The sequence below is a fragment of the Ovis canadensis genome, chromosome 10 (genome assembly GCF_042477335.2).
Source record: "Ovis canadensis isolate MfBH-ARS-UI-01 breed Bighorn chromosome 10, ARS-UI_OviCan_v2, whole genome shotgun sequence".
Classification (NCBI taxonomy): domain Eukaryota; kingdom Metazoa; phylum Chordata; class Mammalia; order Artiodactyla; family Bovidae; genus Ovis; species Ovis canadensis.
In genome coordinates, this window is record NC_091254.1 from 89321329 (window position 1) to 89341158 (window position 19830).

The 19830-nt window shown below is 42.4% G+C and overlaps 1 protein-coding gene across 3 annotated transcripts in view; it reads right to left on the reverse strand.

Annotated features, from left to right (window-relative positions):
- The window catches only part of DOCK9 (dedicator of cytokinesis 9), a 288392-nt gene that overhangs the window by 216889 nt on the left and 51673 nt on the right, over positions 1–19830 (reverse strand). The gene's annotated exons all lie outside the window — the stretch shown is intronic.

Below are 19830 nucleotides of genomic sequence, written 5' to 3' on the forward strand. Positions count from 1 at the left end.
AGCAAAAGGGAAAAAAAAAAGTCCAAAAAACGAGAGGAATCACCAAGATGACTGCTGCTATGGAAACATGTGTAAGCCCACTTCAAACAACCTTTAGCGTGTGTGGGTACCAGCTTGCTGACAGAAAACCACAAGGGAACACGAAATTGCTGTGTCAATCTTGACTTCTGCCCACTCGCACTCTTTGCTGGAGAGGGGGCTAGCAAGTTTGCACGGCTTAAAAGAAGAATTCTCCCCTGGCTGGTACCCAAAGATACAAACGAGAATATGGATACAGAAGCAGCACTCTGGTATGAAGGGTAAATGCACACTTGAGGACCACAGGCAACAAGGTTATTCTGTTTGGTACATAAGTAATCCAAGTCCTTCAACTGCAGACTGAATTCAGTAACACTGTTCTACCCTGTGATATCTTTGGGACTAGCTGACAGGAAAGCTTGTCATTGATACAATACCAAGTTGACTCTTGCCATTTTTCCTTCTAGAAAATGAAAAGCAAATTATGTAAAAAGACCATCATGAACACACAAGGAAACCCCTCCCACCTACAACATGTATCTAGAAAAAAGTTACTGCTCTTTTAAAATCTATTCCGACATTCTGCCTTATTTCACAAGGCAACAGATGGTTTTCATTTTCTAGCTATAGATTTCAAAGTTAGAGTGAATTATAATTGAACACCTACAGGTTAGTAACAGAAACCTGTGTCATGCAGGGAAGGTAAATCTTTAGAAAACATGCAATCACATAATTCCAACATTTGTGTTTTCTACGGCCAGTTAACCTATTAGGAGCAACAGATAAGCAGAAGTCTAGGATTTGTCTATCTCCTGAATTTTTATGCAAAGTGTATCAAATAGCTACAGAGATCAAAGGAGTAGATACTGGCCACATGCAAAAAAAAAAAAAAAACAGAATAACTATATGTGGTCTAAAGCAATCAGCTTCAGAATGGTAACTCTGTTGAGAGAACAGCAGTGAAAGGTATAAGATATCATTTGTAAAACAGCTAGTGGAAAGTTGCTGTATAGCACAGCGAGCTCAGTTCAGTGCTTTGTGACAACCTAGAGGGGTAGGACGTCGTTCAGGAGTGAACGCCAACATTCCAGGAATCAGCGAACTAAAATGGACTGGAATGGGTGAATTTAACTCAGATGACCATTATATCTACTACTGTGGGCAGGAATCCCTTAGAAGAAATGGAGTAGCCATCATGGTCAACAAAAGACTCCAAAATGCAGTACTTGGATGCAATCTAAAAAAAGAATTCTCTCTGTTTGTTTCCAAGGCAAACCATTCAATATCATGGTAATCCAAGTCTATGCCCCAACCAGAAAGGCTGAAGAAGCTGAAGCTGAATGGTTCTATGAAGACCTACAAGACCTTTTAGAACTAACACTCAAAAAAGATGTCCTTTTCATTATAGGGGACTGGAATACAAAAGTAGGAAGTCAAGAAACACCTGGGGTAACAGGCAAATTTGGCCTTGGAATACAAAATGAAGCAGGGCAAGGCTATAGAGTTTTGCCAAGAGAACGCACTGGTCATAGCAAACACCCACTTCCAACAACACAAGAGAAGACTCTACACATGGACATCACCAGATGGTCAACACCAAAATCAAATTGATTATATTCTTTGCAGCCAAAGATGGAGAAGCTCTATACAGTCAGCAAAAACAAGACCAGGAGCTGACTGTGGCTCAGATCATGAATTCCATATTACCAAATTCAGACTTAAATTGAAGAAAGTAGGGAAAACCAGTAGACCATTCAGGTATGAGCTAAATCAAATCCTTTATGATTATACAGCGGAAGTGAGAAATAGGTTTAAGGGACTAGATCTGATAGAGTGCCTGATGAACTATGGAATGAGGTTCATGACATTGTACAGGAGACAGGCATGAAGACCATCCCCATGGAAAAGAAAGGCAAAGAAGCAAAAACAGCTGTCTAGGGAGGCCTTACAAATAGCTGTGAAAAGAAGAGAAGCCAAAAGCAAAGGAGAAAAAGAAAGATATAAGCATCTGAATGCAGAGTTCCAAAGAATAGCAAGGAGAGACAAGAAAGCTTTCCTCATCGATCAATGCAAAGAAATAGAGGAAAAGAACAGAATGGAGAAGACTAGAGATCTCTTCAAGAAAATTAGAGATACCAAGGGAACATTTCATGCAAAGATGAGCTTGATAAAGGACAGAAATGGTATGGACCTAACAGAAGCAGAAGATATTAAGAAGAGGTGGCAAGAATACACAGAAGAACTGTATAAAAAAGATCTTTACAACCCAGATAATCACAATGCTGTGATCACTCACCTAGAGCCAGACATCTTGGAATGTGAAGTCAAGTGGGCCTTAGAAGGCATCACTACAAACAAAGCTAGTGGAGGTGATGGAATTCCAGTTGAGCTGTTTCAAATCCTGAAAGATGATGCTGTGAAAGTGCTGCACTCAATATGCCAGCAAATTTGGAAAACTCAGCAGTGGCCACAGGACTGCAAAAGGTCAGTTTTCATTCCAATCCCAAAGAAAGATAATGCCAAAGAATGCTCAAACTACCGCACAATTGCACTCATCTCATACACTAGTAAAGCTCAAAATTGTCCAAGCCAGGCTTCAGCAATACGTGAACCGTGAACTTCCAGATGTTCAAGCTGGTTTTAGAAAAGGCAGAGGAACCAAAGATCAAATTGCCAACATCCGCTGGATCATGGAAAAAGCAAGAGAGTTCCAGAAAAACATCTCTTTCTGCTTTATTGGCTATGCCAAAGCCTTTGACTGTGTGGATCACAATAAACTGTGGAAAATTCTGAAAGAGATGGGAATACCAGACCATCTGACCTGCCTCTTGAGAAACCTGTATGCAGGTCAGAAACAACAGTTAGAAGTGGACATGGAACAACAGACTGGTTCCAAATAGGAAAAGGAGTATGTCAAGGCTGTATATTGTCACCCTGCTTATTTAACTTATATGCAGAGTACATCATGAGAAACGCTGGGCTGGAAGAAGCACAAGCTGGAATCAAGATTGCCGGGAGAAATATCAATAACCTCAGATATGCAGATGACACCACCCTTATGGCAGAAAGTGAAGAGGAACTAAAAAGCCTCTTGATAAAAGTGCAAGAGGAGAGTGAAAAAGTTGGCTTAAAGCTCAACATTCAGAAAACAAAGATCATGGCATCTGGTCCTATCACTTCATGGGAAATAGATGGGGAAACAGTGGAAACTGTGTCAGACTTTATTTTTGGGGGCTCCAAAATCACTGCAGATGGTGACTGCAGCCACGAAATTAAAAGATGCTTACTCCCTGGAAGGAAAGTTATGACCAACCTAGATAGCATATTGAAAAGCAGAGACATTACTTTGCCAACAAAGGTCCATCTAGTCAAGGCTATGGTTTTTCCAGTGGTCATGTATGGATGTGAGAGTTGGACTGTGAAGAAAGCTGAGCACCGGAGAATTGATACTTTTGAACTGTGGTGTTGGAGAACACTCTTGAGAGTCCTTTGGACTGCAAGGAGATCCAACCAGGCCATCCTAAAGGAGATCAGTCCTGGGTGTTCACTGGAAGGACTGATGTTGAAGCTGAAACTCCAATAGTTTGGCCACCTCATGCAAAGAGTTGACTCATTGGAAAAGACTCTGATGCTGGGAGGGACTGGTGACAGGAGGAGAGGGGATGACCGAGGATGAGATGGTTGGATGGCATCACCAACTCGATGGACATGAGTTTGGGTGAACTCCGGGAGTTGGTGATGGACAGGGAGGCCTGGCATGCTGCGATTCATGGGGTTGCAAAGAGTCGGACACGACTGAGCGACTGAACTGAACTGAATTGAACTGAGGGGGGTAGGATGGGGTGTTTATTATGAATACCATTAAGTAAAGTCTTTATTGAATTTATTACCAAAAAAAATGTCAATTCCATTAAAGAAGAGTTATCACAGCCACGTTCTGACATTAGAAGATCTAAGTCTTCCTGTGACATCACAGTGAGAGTGACAGTCGTGCCCGATTCTTTTGCAACCCCATGGACTGCAGCCCGCCAGGCTCCTCCTCTGTCCACAGGGATTTTCCAGGCAAGAATACTGACTGGAGTGGGTTGCCATTCCCTTCTCCAGGGGATCTTCCCGACCCTGCACAGAGTGCAGATTCTTACTGTTGGAGCCACCAGGGAAGCCCTGACATCAGTGTGCTGGCCGATAAATAACACGGGCACTCACCTGCGCAGAATCTTGCAGACTGCAAATCAGTAAACACCTGGGTCAAAAATTATCTTAAGATTTCAGAAAATTCACCAACTAATCTAACTGCTATACTGTAAGGGAAACAATTTTTAAAAAGTAATAGTTAAATGAATTAAATAAAGATGATACCTAGAAATTTAAACTTAATTTACTAGTATTACTTAGACATCTGGGGTGCAGAAGCCAGTGAATACTACTTAATATACAAAAGATGATGTTTGAACTTTACAATGGATCATAAATGATAAGCAAGCGAATATGAAGCTGCTGGTATATTCTATTTGATTTACTTAAAAAAAAAACCCTAAAAGTTAATATTTAAAACAATGAAAGAGAATGAAACAATTTCCTAACATTCAGAGGAAAAAGAAATTTCTCCTAGAGATACATTTAATAACCATTTAAGCAACCTGTATCAATTGTAAATATCAATCATTTTCCAACCAGCAAAATTAGTGAGCAAGGAAAACAAAAAAAATTTAGAGTGAAGGATACAAGGGCAAAAATTGATTTTCATGCTAAGAGAAGCATGACAAAATGAATCACTCAAAATGTGCATTTGGTTTTGCTGAATTCTCTCATCAGAATGATCTTGGACAAGTGTAAAATGATAATTACCATGAACTGCATCAGGCGACATGAATAGACGGGTGATATCTGTTGGCAATCATTTCCACTACCTACAGAGGATGTATTTCAATTTGGAGGATCATGTTTACTTTCACATCTTGAAAGGTAACCCCTAATTTACACATCTCCCAAGACAGGATGTCTGCCCTTGACTCGAGATCCAAGTCTATGTCTATCTCTCCCTCTAATAATGATACCTGGTTCTCCCATCACCTCCACACCCTCAGATCCAAGGCAATCATCTTTTAATATGACAAACTAGGAAAGCAGCAGAATATTATTCAGCCATAAAAAGGAATGGTATCCCAGTGCATGGTACAAAGGGGATAAAGCTGGAAAATGTCACACTGAGGGAAAGAAGAGTTAAAAAGACCTCATATTATCTCATTTCTAAAAATGCCCAGAATTAGGTCAATTCATAGGGATAGAGAGTAGATTAGTAGATTTCAGGGAATGCAGGATGACTGCTAATGGGTATGGCGTTTCTTTTAGGGTTAATGAGAATGTTCAGAAACTAGTGGTTCTAGCATATATGCTATCTATACATAATATATAGTCTGTAAATATACTAAAAACCACTAGATTAACATTTTTTCTTTTTTATTGAGGAACAGTTGATGTATAATTTTATATAAGTTATAGGTATACAATATAGTGATTCCCAAGTTTTAAAGGTTATATTCCATTTACAGCCACTAAAAACTAGTGGCTATATTCCCTGTGTTGTATAAAGAACACTTTTTAAAAGTGGATTTTGCTGTAGGTGAACACAACAAAGAGCCTGACTCCATTTTTGATGTTTTACTGCTATCAGCTTTTAAGTCTCACCTTTCTTTCCTACCCTTGTGGGCAAGTGACAGGGAGGGCTGGGTGGCTCCCTCCCTTCGTGCCAGCGGGGAATTCAATCCACTCTCAGGAACTTTCAGGCCAGCCCCAGCCCCCACAGGATCCCCAAGCCTGTTTCCTTTCCCTGCCCTGTCAAGCCATTTTCAGACATGCTTGGGTGTAGCCCCGCTCTCCTTACAGAACTCATTACCTGAGTAGTAAACCTTATCAAACTCTCTTGGTGTGTGTTTGTGTGAACTCTCTTGGCATGTGTGCGTGTGTGTGTGGTGTCATTACTCAACATACAAAGCAAATTTTGGGTGGGGGTCAATCCTATGTCTGTAGAGCCACTCCAACATTAAATTATATCTCAATAAAACTGTTATTTGAGATAGAAGAAGTGAATAGGATTGTACCTAATTCTGCCAACCCCCTAAGGTCCTCAAAGTTCAAATAAAATAACAGGAGAGAACTCAACCAAGAAACTGTTATAAATACGTTCATAGTTGTTGCTTTATACGTCACAAAAGATTTACAGTGCCACTCTAAACAGCCACCATGCTTAAGGAATTCAAGGATGTCTGAAGGTTGCTTTGGCCCCAATTCTCAGGAATGGGCTTTCCTTGTGGCTCAGCTGGTAAAGAATCCACCTGCATTGAGGGAGACCTGGGTTGGGAAGATCCACTGGAGAAGGGAAAGGCTACCCACTCCAGTATTCTGGCCTGGAGAATTCCATGTACAGTCCATGGGGTTGCAAAGAGTCGGACAACTGAGGGACTTTCACTTTCACTTCGCTTCACTCTTTCTTGGACTACACTAACCAAGTAACAGGGAAGGTGCCAGGGGCTGTCCTCAGGGCGTGCATGCCAGGGCTGGGAGAGGGGCTCCATACCGTGCTACGAGTAAGGTCGGGGAGGGCTGGGCCATCTGGCCGCCTCAGCCACTCAGCCACAGACGCCTCGGCACACAGGTGTCGCGCGGTGAGCCCCCTCACCCCCACCTGGAGCTGCTCCCACTGGCAACCTCTCTCCTGGCTGAGTGTCCTTCTGTTTTAAATAACTTCTACATCTCATGTAATAATATACCACATATGATACAGTCACGTTTCATAAAACCCAGATAAATGTGGTACGAGTAGAATTCGATCTTACATGTCATTTATTCTATTTAAGTGTCCTCATGATGGCCAGTCCATATGAAGAGCTTATTTCCATCCCTAACAGTCCATATTTCATAAGTTAATGCAGTGAATCCTGCTGAGCAAAGAAACCTTATGTAAGTTGACCTGTCAACACTCTATTTTTTATTCAATCAGTATAATCAAACACTAAGTCTAGTGTCTAGCAGAGGGCCTAGTATATACCACATGCCCAATAAATGTTGGTCTCTCTCTTTTACTCCAGGTTAAAAAATTTCCTCCTTGATACTAAGAGCAAGATAGTTCTTCCAAAAATATAAGTACCCTTTTCATAAAATCCATGTATATGAAAATGCAATCAAGTCAAACTATAGATTACCTCTATTAATAAAAAAAATAATTAAAAGAGAGAAATGTGGGTGTAGGAACAGGAAAAAGGAGTTAAGATAGTTGATGAAGGGGCAGAAGTTTCAGCAAAGATCATTAAAAAGGGCAGTGGTCTTCCAGAGATGACCAGAGTCCCCCCAAAAAAGGGAGAGAGACTCCTTCTTTTTCTTTGGCAGGAGACCAAGTTAAACCTTTAAAATAAAACAGACCTCCAAAAGGAAGAAAAGTTTGGGCTAAAAAAAACCAAGTTACCTATTGGTAGGAATGTCAAATAGTGCAGGTCACTTTGAAATACGTACAGTATGGCAATTCCTCACAAAATTGAACAGAATTATCTTATGGTCCAGCAGTTCCACTTCTGGGTCAAGCCCCAAGAGAACTGAAAGCGCAGTTTCAAAGAGACGTTCATATACACCCATGACCACAGCAGCACAAGAGCCAAGAGGTGGAAGCAACCTAAGAGTCCATCAAACGAGGACTGGATAGACAAAATGGGGTATGCGCATGCAAGGGAGTATTAGTCAACCTTAAAAGGGGAGCAATTCTGACAGGCTACAGCAACACGGGAGAACCCTGAGGACACTACACCAAGTAAAATAAGCCAGCCACAGAAGGACAAATACTGTATGAGTCCACTTTCACAAGGTACCTAGAATAGGCAAATTCATAAGAACAGAAAGTAGAGGGACTTTCCTGGCTGATCAGGGGTTAAGACTCTGCGCTTCTACTGTGGAAAGCAGAGATCTGACCCTTAGGGAACTAAGACCCCTGCAAACCATGAGCCTTGGCCAAAAAACAAAACAAAACAAAAGGTAGAATGGTGGTTTCCAGGGGCTGAGGGGAAGAGGAAATGGAGAGTTGTTATTTAATAGAAACAGAGTTTGTAATGATGAAAGAGTGCTGAAGATGGGCGGTTACACAACAATGTGAAAGTACTTAAGGCCACCAAACATACCTAAAAGGATGGTAAATATTATGTTATGTATATGATACGTTATATATACATTAAAACAATAGAAAACCAACTTACTACTAGGCACAGATTTCCTATAACTTCCAGGAACAACTGATATGAAATAAAAGGAAACTCAGCAGGGTAACTAGTCTTACCTCCCATTCTCTCCTCCCACCCCTCACAAAGGACAGATAAGCCCAAGAAACAGGCTTCATATGCCCATTTTCCTTCTGTTTTAACTAGTTTATATTAAATTAACTTATGTACTATAATTTCTATAACTAATAACTATGGTATTTCCTCATTACACTTGGTAATGAACTTCTTAGAAAAACGCTTCAAACTATGTACCATCACTGAAAAAAAACAAAGCTGAGACTGAAATTCTTCACTGATAGACAACTTCTTCATTTCACACTACAAAAACGAATGAAACAAGAGCGTTTATACAGGTGCTGATTTACCCCTCAGCTCAGGAAGCTGCAGGCGAAGTCGGAACTTCAATCACAGTTACAGGAGGTCATGGAGCAAAACCACGGTTTCTAGGGGAGCTCAGTTTTTTGAAGAGAAACCAATAAACCCACAAATGCCGCTGCTTTGTCAAATATGAGAAGCTGCCAAAAGAGCTATTTGCAAAGCTTTTCATCCTTACTAAACACATTGGTGGGGAGGAGCGCAATGGAGGGGGCTGGAGGCGCAGAAGAGCACAATGACTACAGCGAGTGCCAAGGCCCAAACTGCAAATGAGACACGAGGTGAAAAAGAAGGCAGCAGGGCAGAGGCATGAGGGCTAAGTGAGAGGTCTCCACCAGCCTCCTCTCAGGAAACGCTGTTTTAGGCAGGCATCTGAAAAAATCACAAGGTATACTGAGCTTAAACAATGGAAAAGGTACACAGCATAATCTGTGTGAAAAAGCACCCACTCCAGTATTCTTGCCTGGAAAATTCCATGGACCGAGGAGCCTGGCGGACTACCCATCCAGGGGGGTCACCAAGACTCGGACATGACGGACCCACCGAGCACCCAGACACTCGTGAAAACAGTTCACGTGCTTCAAACGTGGAGTTACAGCTATTGGAGAGCTGTTCTCACATGTGAGGAGAGACAAAATTCAGATTCCGAAACACTTCAAGTACGCGTATCTTGGATTTTAGCAGCTGAATATTTTAAAAATTGTACTGTCATTGTGTCAGTATAGAAATACTGTCTCAATATGAGTAAGGAAAGGAAATAAGGAAAACATAAACATAAAATTTGTCTGCCATTTTAAAAACTATTGCAATTATACTTCAAAAACACTGCAGCTCAAAATCTCACTCCTGTGTATATACCCAAACACAAAAACACTATTTGAAGATACAGGCACCCCAACGTTTGCTGGAGCATTATTTACAACAGCCGAGATATGAACAAGACCCAAGTGTCCAGCAGCAGATGAATGGACAAAGAAGACACGGCACCCACACACAATGGAACACTACTCGGCCGAAAGAAGGAGGAAGCGACGCCATCTGCAGCGACTTGGATGAACTCGGAGGGTATTACGCCTAGCGAAACAAGTCAGACAGAGAGACAGATACTGTGATATCACTTGTATGTGGAATCTAAAATATACAACAAACTAGAGAGTATTACAAAGAAGACAACTCACAGATACAGAAAATATACTAGTGGTTACCAGTTGAGGAGAGGGACCGGGGAAGGGACAATATAAGGGGAAGGGATTGAGGTACAAACTATTACCTGTAAAATACGTTACAAGGATATACTTTACAAGGCGAATACAGCAAATACTTTATAATAACTACAAATGCAGTTATTTGTTTAAATTTTAAAAACTGTGAATCACTATATTATATGTATAGCTTATTTTTTTAAAAAAAGCTGAATTTCTCCTGAAGGCACTCTATCCTCGACAGAGTTCTCTCTCCAAAGCATATGACGGTCTCCAACACAGTGAATTCCCAAAAGCATTCCTGGCGCTGAGAATTCAGAAGGGAATGGTAGGTAAGATGACTTCTTCAATAATGGCCAGTTAGAGCTATCCAGCTTTATTAAATTCACAGAGCACTTCAGGGAAGTCTTTGTTGAGTCAATAACTCTGGCTCATTCATTCTGTGAGGCAAGGTCTGGGCCTGAGGGCTGAGCCATCTATCCCAATTCATTCTAAGAAATTTATTTTGCAGATCTTTCCCCACAAAATTTTCATCTCTGCTATAACCACAAGGCTTTCAAGGTCCAAAAAAAAAAATTCCATTTGGAAAAAAAGTCAGAGGAGGGATGGAAAGAGAGAGATGATGAACGGGGTAGCTGAAGGTTTATTCAAATCACAGAATGGGCTCTACTTAGGGCACTCTAGTCATCTAGACAATGAAGGGGATTTATAGTTTAAAAATAAATAAATTCTATGGTAAATCTTAAGAAAAACTTTATATAAACAGTGCTGGGCACATCTCTCACAGAGTCTGTCACGTGTACCTAATTCCTACTACGTACCAGAGGCTGAACACAGAAATTTGGTCACACGGTCTCACTTAATCATCTCAACAACTCTAAAGGTTGAGTTTATAGGTGATCTCACTCATGACCACCATCCCTTGATCTTGCTGCACGTAAACAAGGTCCCCACAGGAAGCCGTCCTGGTGCGCCGGACCACAGGAGCACTGGGCCAACACTGACATCGTGTGGCCTGGGGCTGACAAACCAGAGGGGGTGCCGGACGCAAGAACCCCACAGGCTCAATGTCTCCAAAGTACTGTCACCCTGAATTACGTTAAGAAATGAATTTAAATCATGATATCTGTGTGTAGAAGAATACTTCCCCCCAAATATGTACCCTTGCAACATGCGTTACTGTATCATTTTCTGTCCCAGCCTCTCTAGTCCATTCTAGCTCACTGGAAAGAAGAGAAGAAAAAAGGAACGGAGTGAGGAAATGGAAATGTAAGAAGGAGGGAGGGGGACAGTCAGAGCCCCTAAACCGTCTTCAGGACCACCACGGCTCACGCCTACAGCTGGAAACCCCACATGTACCTGTCCTCTCTCCTCAACATGGTACCACGACACATAGTGTGTCTGTCAACACTTGGAATCACCAGTTTCAAGACACATCCCATTCCCTACGAGCAGCTCATCCTGGCCCAAGAGCAGGATGGAAGGGCCTGCTGAAGACGACAATTGTAAGAACATTCCCAAGTCAGAAGAAGCTGGTCCAGGAATCAAGGGGTAAGAGAGCGGCCACTCTGTTACCCTAATAACACACTCCACCCCTGCTGGTCACAGGGCCTGGTTTGAAAGGGAAGAATGCTTGCAATTAGAGGAGAAAATGAAGCACAATGAATGGAAAGGCGAGACGGCCGCCTGGCCATTTGGGGGCTCCATAAGCTGCTGAACCAGAAGGCAAATGAGGAGGATACTCTACCAGCTAAGGCGAAACTGGGCTGCTGCCTTCCAAAGGGTCAGGAAGAACCATGGCTGGACCCCAGGGTGGATTCTCCAAGACATCTTAGTATTTCTAGCTCCAAAAGTACAAGTTCATGAAAAAACACAGCAATTCAAAGAAAGGCAGGTCTACTGAGAATTCAGATGTCAAGGTAAAGAAGGCTAATCAGTTGAAGTGGGCGAAAAACATATGGAATGAGTAAGAGGACAGTAAATGCATAATTATCAACTACTGCCAAACAGCCAGGTAGAGCAGTGAACACTGCAACACCCGTGCGGGTTTCCTTCCTGCTTCATCTCTCCTCCTCCTTCCTCTCTCATTATTTTACACAAGCGTTATTGTTGAAACTTGACAATTTAGACTTTGCGTAGCACATACTCACAGGAAGACTACTACTGAATTTAAGGATTAATTAACAAGGCTCAGAAATGGGTGCTGTTACTCCCTCCCAAAGAAAGATACAACGGAAACTTTGTGACTCCTTGTTTGAGGAGCCAGTGAGAATACCTTCCTGTGCCTGAAGGATAGCTATGCTCTGTTGGGCTGAAACACATATGGAAGGTCAAATATGTGTAGAGGCTGGTCTGCACGCTGACGGGTCAAAGGGGAGGGCTGTGCCAGTTACTAAGCTACTGTCTGTCAGCTCCGCTCCTCCCTTCCACACTCAGCTCTAGGATGCAAGGGCTGGTCCTCTGAAACAACAGTTTTACTGGTTGGGTCCCTATTAGGCTTGCCAGGAGAGGGCACCAGAGGGAGACTGCAAAGCCTTGGGGGAGAAGGAGCTTGCTCCTTGGTGCCAGCTTCCTACTGGCTTTTTGGTTTCCAGTATTACCAGCAGGAAATCAACCCTGAATATTCACTGGAAGGACTCATGGTGATGATGAAGCTCCAATTTTTTGACCAACTAACGCAAAGAGCTGACTCACTGGAAAAGACCCTGATGCTGGGAAAGTGAAAGTAAGAGTGTTAGTCGCTCAGTCCAACTCTTTGCAACCCTATAGGCTATAGCCCACCAAGCTCCTCTGTCCACAGGATTCTCCAGGCAAGAATACTGCAGTAGGTTACCCTTCCTTCCCTTCTCCAAGGGATGTTCCCGACCCAGGGATTGAACCCTGGTCTCCTGCATTGCAGGCAGATTCTTAACTGTCTGAGCCACCTGGGAAGACAATGTTGGGAAAGAATGAGGGCAGGAGGAGCAGTGGGCAGCAGAGGATGAGATGGGTGGATAGCATCGCTGACTCAATGGACATGAATTTCAGCAAACTCTGGGAGACAGTGAAGGACAGAGGAGCCTGGAGTAATGCAGTCCATGGGGTCACAAAGAGCTAGGCACGACTGAGTGACTGGACAACAACAATCGCTGAGCGACACGGCTTCTTCGCCTGGCAGCAGGAAGCCCTCCCTGTGCAGCAACAGCATCAGGTCTGACATTTCCCCAGCACTTACATAACCATCGTTACACTCGCCACCAGAAACACCATCACCAGCTGCCTAGCACCCACTCCTCAGAGGTCTGGGTATCAGCTCCGGGGTGCTCCTCCTCTAAACTTCTAAGATTTAATAACACAGTCTCAACCCTTGGTCCTCCCCAGCTCCTGGCTGCTTCCTGCACCCACTACCGCCATGATATGTGAATGTTCTCTTGTTATCTTTTAATACCTACTTAACAATTTTATACCTAATAGCAAGTCTTTATGTTTAATTATATTAAAACAACTGGTGTGATTTCTGTTTCCTGGCTGTACCCTGTGATGCTCTAGTCAGCCCTTGTTATGTGCAGACGATCGGTTCCAGGAGCCCCCGCAGACACCAAAATTCAAAGATGCTCAAGTGGCATAGTACAGTCAGCCCTCAGTGTCTGCAATTTTTGCATCCACAGATATGAGGCCTGACAATACTAGGTTCTAATTAATTTTTAGATTCTTAAAATTCTCACCAAAAAATCAGAATAACCAATAAGCACATAAAAAAGATGGTTAACATCGTTAAGAAAATACAAATTAAAACTGTAATGATATTTCATTATACATAGGCCACCAGACTCCTCTATCCATAGGATTTCCCAGGCAAGAGTACTGGAGTAGGTTGCCAGTTCCTTCTCCAGACATACCTACCAGGATGGCTAAAATCTAAAAAGACTGACCACAGTAAATGTTGGCAAGATAGCTGGAACTCTAGTAAGTTGCTAGAACAGCCACTATGGGAAACACTGTTGCCAAAAATTGTTAAAGAGTCACCATATAACCTAGCAATTCCACTTCTAAGTATCCACTGGTAACATTAGTATCATGAATAATATTGCTGTTAACATTAGTATACATATGTTTTCATTTTTATTGGGCAGATACATATATTGAATGATTCCATTTATATGAATTGTTCAGAAAAGGCAAATCTTTAGATATAGAAAGCATATTCATAGTTGTCTAGAGCTGAGGGTAAGAACTGAGAATGACTGAAAAAGGGCATGAGATTTCTTTCGGGGGGTATCAGTCCAGTTCAGTCGCTCAGCTGTGTCCAACTCTTTGCAACCCCATGAATCGCAGCACGCCAGGCCTCCCTGTCCATCACCAACTCCTGGAGTTTACCCAAACTCATGTCCATCGAGTTGGTGATGCCATCCAACCATCTCATCCTCGGTCATCCCCTTCTCCTCCTGTCACCAGTCCCTCCCAGCATCAGAGTTTTTTCCAATGAGTCAACTCTTTGCATGAGGTGGCCAAACTATTGGAGTTTCAGCTTCAACATCAGTCCTTCCAGTGAACACCCAGGACTGATCTCCTTTAGGATGGACTGGTTGGATCTCCTTGCAGTCCAAGGGACTCTCAAGAGTCTTCTCCAACACCACAGTTCAAAAGTATCAATTCTCCGGTGCTCAGCTTTCTTCACAGTCCAACTCTCACATCCATACATGACCACTGGAAAAACCATAGCCTTGACTAGATGGACCTTTGTTGGCAAAGTAATGTCTCTGCTTTTCAATATGCTATCTAGGTTGGTCATAACTTTCCTTCCAAGGAGTAAGTGTCTTAATTTCATGGCTGCAATCACCATCTGCAGTGATTTTAGAGACCAAAAAAATAAAGTCTGACACTGTCAGAAGTGTTCTAAAGTTAGATCACTTGCACAAGTCTACAAACTTACTAAAACTTGTTGAACTGTACCCTCAAAATTTAGAATGAACTGTGTGGTATATAAATGATACCTCAATGAAGTTGTGAAACAAAAAAACTAGGGAAAAGATCTGAAGAAACTCTAGTGAGGTGAGCAAAGGAAATAAATCATGATAAGAAACCACAGTGCACTAATAAATAAAATGACACATTTGTATCTGGACATACATATAATTGCATGTGATAAACACAGGATGCCTAAGAACCAAATCGTTTCAGCAAACAGAATGTCTTTATTTCAAATGCTTAAGAATAGGTCTGGTGTGCTCAGTTCTAAAGAAATGCTCAGTTCTAGTGAATGATGGTTTTTTGACTGCTTCAAAACTGAACAAATAGGATAGTACCAGCATTCACATCTAGCCAATGTCCTCAAATAGGGAGATACTGTTTTGAAGCTGAGAAAATTCTTTCCTGTGAACGGACAGGCTTTTTTTTTTTTTTTTTTAAGGAATGCCCTTAATAGCGATAGTGTCATTGCCAAGGAAGACAGACTGACGATGCCTTATTACAAACCAGCAAAGACTGATTGACCACAGGTGCATAATACAACTAAATACCTACATCACTGAAATTATTCTTTACCTTGAAAAAAAAAGGATGAACACAGACATCACTACAATGTATAAGTAAGGGATCTCTAAAGATGGAAAAACTCCCTCCACTGGACTAATGATTCAGACAGGCAAATACTTTTTCTTAAAATGAATGACTCAGATTTTGAACTTTTTTGTTGATTCCCAGGCTTCCCTGGTGGTTCAGATGGTAAAGGATCCGCCTGCACTGCGGGAGACCTGTGTTTGACGCCTGGGTCAGGAAGATCCCCTGGAGAAGGGCATGACAACCCATTCTAGTATTCTTGCCTGAAGAATCCCGTGGACAGAAGAACCTGGTGGGCTACAGTCCATGGGCTCACAAAGAGTCGGACACGACTGAGCAACTTTCACTTTCACTGATACGTGTAAGATGCTACAAAACATGAACTTCCAGTGCTTTATCAAGTTGTGTTAGTAGTTTAAAATAGATTTGGTCCTCTATTTGGGAAATGTAAGGCTGGGGTTAGGTCCTTTTCATCAACTGAAAGGTGAGGTACGTCCTTTAGAGCTGAAGAGCATCGAAGAAGATGCTCAGTAAGCAGGTAGGTATACTTTTTATTACTCCCGCCTTCCACCAAAACTTCTAAAATATGAAGTGGTTCATACACAGCCAGTGTAGTCGCCATTCAAAAGGCCGGCCTTATGTTCTACTCAGGACAAGGATCCCTCCAATCCACAGAAGGTAAGGAGTCCACCCTACTGCTCCTGGTAACAACCACGGAGGACTCAAGGGTCGATGTCACAGCTGGCTGCTGAGCACACACCACTGATGGGAGGGAGAGACTGGAGTCCCCATCCTTCCACAAATGAACAAACTCAAGGCCACTTCCCCTACGACATGCTTCTCAATTTCATAATGACCAGTGCTTGATTACCCCTATCATGTGACTAAAGAAATATCTTGATGATTCAATATTTCCTAGGAAAAGCGAGGAATGATCCATTTCCTTCTGTTAACCCATCAGAGTCACCAATGCTGGTCACTAGCTGGAGGTCATAGGAGATCAAGGTACATCTTTATACTTAGTGGCCTCTGTCTAAGGAAGCTTCTCAGTTTATAGTTCTCACCCACTGGAGAGGAATATGGTGATATACATTTACTCCATTACTTCAGTGCCAATGAAGATACAATGGAGATTATACACTAAAGCTCAAACTGATTCCAAAATCCATTTAAATATATGAACTTTTAAAACCTCTCTATTTGGGAAATAAAATATTGAGACTAGGTCCTTTTCAACAACCAAAAGAAGAGGTACTGTAGATTTACTAATTTACATGATATAAATTGATGCTTTATTGATTTTCCTCTGCAGATACCAAACGTGTAATTTTAAAAGAATTCTGAAGAGCATGTTTCAACACATCACAAACTTTTTTGTGCTTGGCAACCAAGAAGAAGAACAACCTAAATTAAAGGTCTTTATTCAGCAGACATCTACTCAATTTAAAATTATGAATGGTAAAATTACACATTCCCACAGAAAGTTCAAAGTAGCCTAAAAAAATGAAAGTTTTTCATTTTACTTCACCACACATTAATAGCAGATTCAAGTAGTCTAAGATAATCACTGGCTTTTAGGAACAAATGTGTCAACCAACAACTGCTGAAAAATAGCTCCCTGCTATAAAAGCTAAAAAAACTTAGGGACTTTCCAATCCACCAGGTAAGAAATAAAGACTGAGAAACATTTTTACAACACTTTTTATTTCTTATAGATCATTTAATTCAGCCAGGCAAAGAAGTAAAGAGTATTCCATCTTGGCTCTAAAATAGAAAATCTGAATAGGGAAGACAGAACACACTACAAGATCTGGGTTGCTCCAGAAGGGATCACCAGAGTCAATATGCAAAGCTTCTCTAACGAGCAGGAGCAGGAGCAGGAGTGCCAGTGGGTGATGGCGCACTGCAATGGCAGCCGAACTAGAGGGCATCCGAGGCCCCTGGGGTCCTGCAGGATTCTCCACTTCACAGGCACTGGCTGTGAGTGCGAGTCCAGCCAGGCAGAATGGGAATGAGTGAATCTTTGGTAGCACAGGTAACTTAAAGGGATTGCACAGTAGGCCCAATATGCCTCATAAAGTATATAAGCTATACCTTGTAAGGTTTATCTTACATATTACCTAGGCTTCCCCATAGCTCAGCTGGTGAAGAGTCAGCCTGCAATGCAGGAGACCTGGGTTTGATCCCTGGGTCAAGAAGACCCCCTGGAGGAGGAAATGGCAAGCCACTGCAGTATTCTTGCCTGGAAAATCCCATGGACACAGGAGCCTGGTGGGCTACAGTCCGTGGGGTTGCACATAGTCTGACATGACTGAGCAACTAAGCATAGCACAATAATGCCACCAGCAAGGACGCTGAGGTTCAAAGATGTTTAAAGAAGACATGTCAAAGTCAAAGCACCCTGGGTGTCCGAACTAGGACCTCTCGTCCCTCATCCCCAGACTCAGACTCTTTCTACTCTACCATGATGCTTTCCTGTCAGGCCCCCAAAGAACCTCATTCCTTACACACAGAAGTACTAAGCAAGTGAAAGAAAATTTTACATTTATAGAGGAAAAAATAAAACCCACAGATCAAGATGCCTGCTCAACTTCGGGGGTGGGGGGGTGGAGGCCTGCAATATGGCTGCAGAGGAGACCGCATCTTTCTTCAAAGGGTTCATCATGAAACATATGCAAACCATGTGCTCCATCTAGTGGACTCGTGGGAGAGCCTCAGGATGAGGGAATGCAGGTGTTTAGCTCTCCTCAGTTCACACACGCCTGAAGCACGCGTTTGCTAGCGCAAACCTCCAACCGAAATGCCAATGCTAAAAAAAGAGATTAGAAAGATTCCAAGCTTCCAAGAGTCAAGGATAAATTCTTTCAAACGAGTTAAAACCGGTCTCCACACTTGCTTCCTCCTTCGTTCCCAGTTTTCCCCAGCATAAGGAAATATGACAACGACATAGGTCACCTCACAGGTAATCAAAGTAAAATCTTTCACGTGACACATACCCCGCAGGCATAACTCAGACTTGACTCTGAAATTCACAGCGTCTCTTGATGTTACTGTGGTTACTGCCACCTTAAACCCAAAAGCAGACCCTCCTCTCAAAAAAAAAAATAAATAAATAAGATGTTCTGGGAAAAACCCAACTCAGAAGTCAGCCAACATTCCTGGTCCTGCCAAGTTTCTGAATGTTGCAACCTTCAGTCATTCAACTGCTGCCTAGGTCCCTCCTTCGTAAAACGTGGACGATGCCGCAAGGATGATGAGGGATGACCGATGTCAAGCACCTCCGCGGGCCCAAGGCGCTCAGTGTACAGCAGAGACAGACAGGTGGATTCAGGTAGGCTTCTTGTTGATGGGTGCTTCCTTTCCTTCACCCCCAAATTTTTATTTTACAAAGGTAATACATCTAAACAGCAAGCAGAGTTGCTAGAATACATGGAGATGATAAGAAGCAGTCAAGAAACTGTCCCTTATTCAGTATGACCAGGAAAACAGAGAAACAAGAAGATGGGTCCTTATAAACCACACTAATGTGGCTGAGTTTCATCCAACAGTCAATGAAAAGCCAAGGCATTACCCTTTCTTGACCCCAATCTGTCACATTCCCACACGGCTCCAAAACTTCGTCCACCCGTTTCCTAAATTATAAAATAGGATGCTCTTAAAGCTGTGTCTCTGTCTTCTGTCTCGCTTTGCAACTGGAATGTCAACTGTCACGCACATCTTCACTCTAGACTTGTATTTCAAGGGCTGAAGAAACATCAAATAATGTCCACTATGAACCTTTTGTTGTGTCATAACTCTCAACCTATCCGTTTTGAGCAAGCGTGTTTCCTAACAGCAGTAAACATCTTGGACTCCAATTAAACTATTAACTGTAACGTAACAAAATATGAGTGAGACAGCCGATTGCCTCACTCACCCCAACGTCTATCTTCCCCTTTCAAAACAAGTGGGTGTATGGCCACCCGGCCAGAGACGATGTTTCTCAGCCTCTCTTGCAGTGCGTTGTGGCTACAGGAGCAGGTTCTGGCTGATGGGATGTAGGCAGAAGTGATGTGTGCAAATGTAAAGTCATGCGCTTAAACGGGAAGGAGTCTGCCGTCCTCATGCTATCTATCTCCCCTTCCAGCTGGCAGGAGCTGGAATACCCTTCTAAAACTACAAGAAGAAATATCTTGTGGAAGATGGCAGGACAACAAGCTAGCAGGAACCTGGACCCCAACATGGTAGAGTCATCAAGAAAGCTGTTTACCCTTGGACAATTATTGTAAGAAAAATTTCCCATCCTTTATAAGCCACTGTTTTATTAGTCTTTGTTAAAGTTAAATCCTAACAAATACTGAAATAACTACAAACCTGAAAACAAATATTTCGTCCAGTCAACAGATATTTATTGGGGATCCATTACAGCCAACCATACTACAGACTCTAAATAT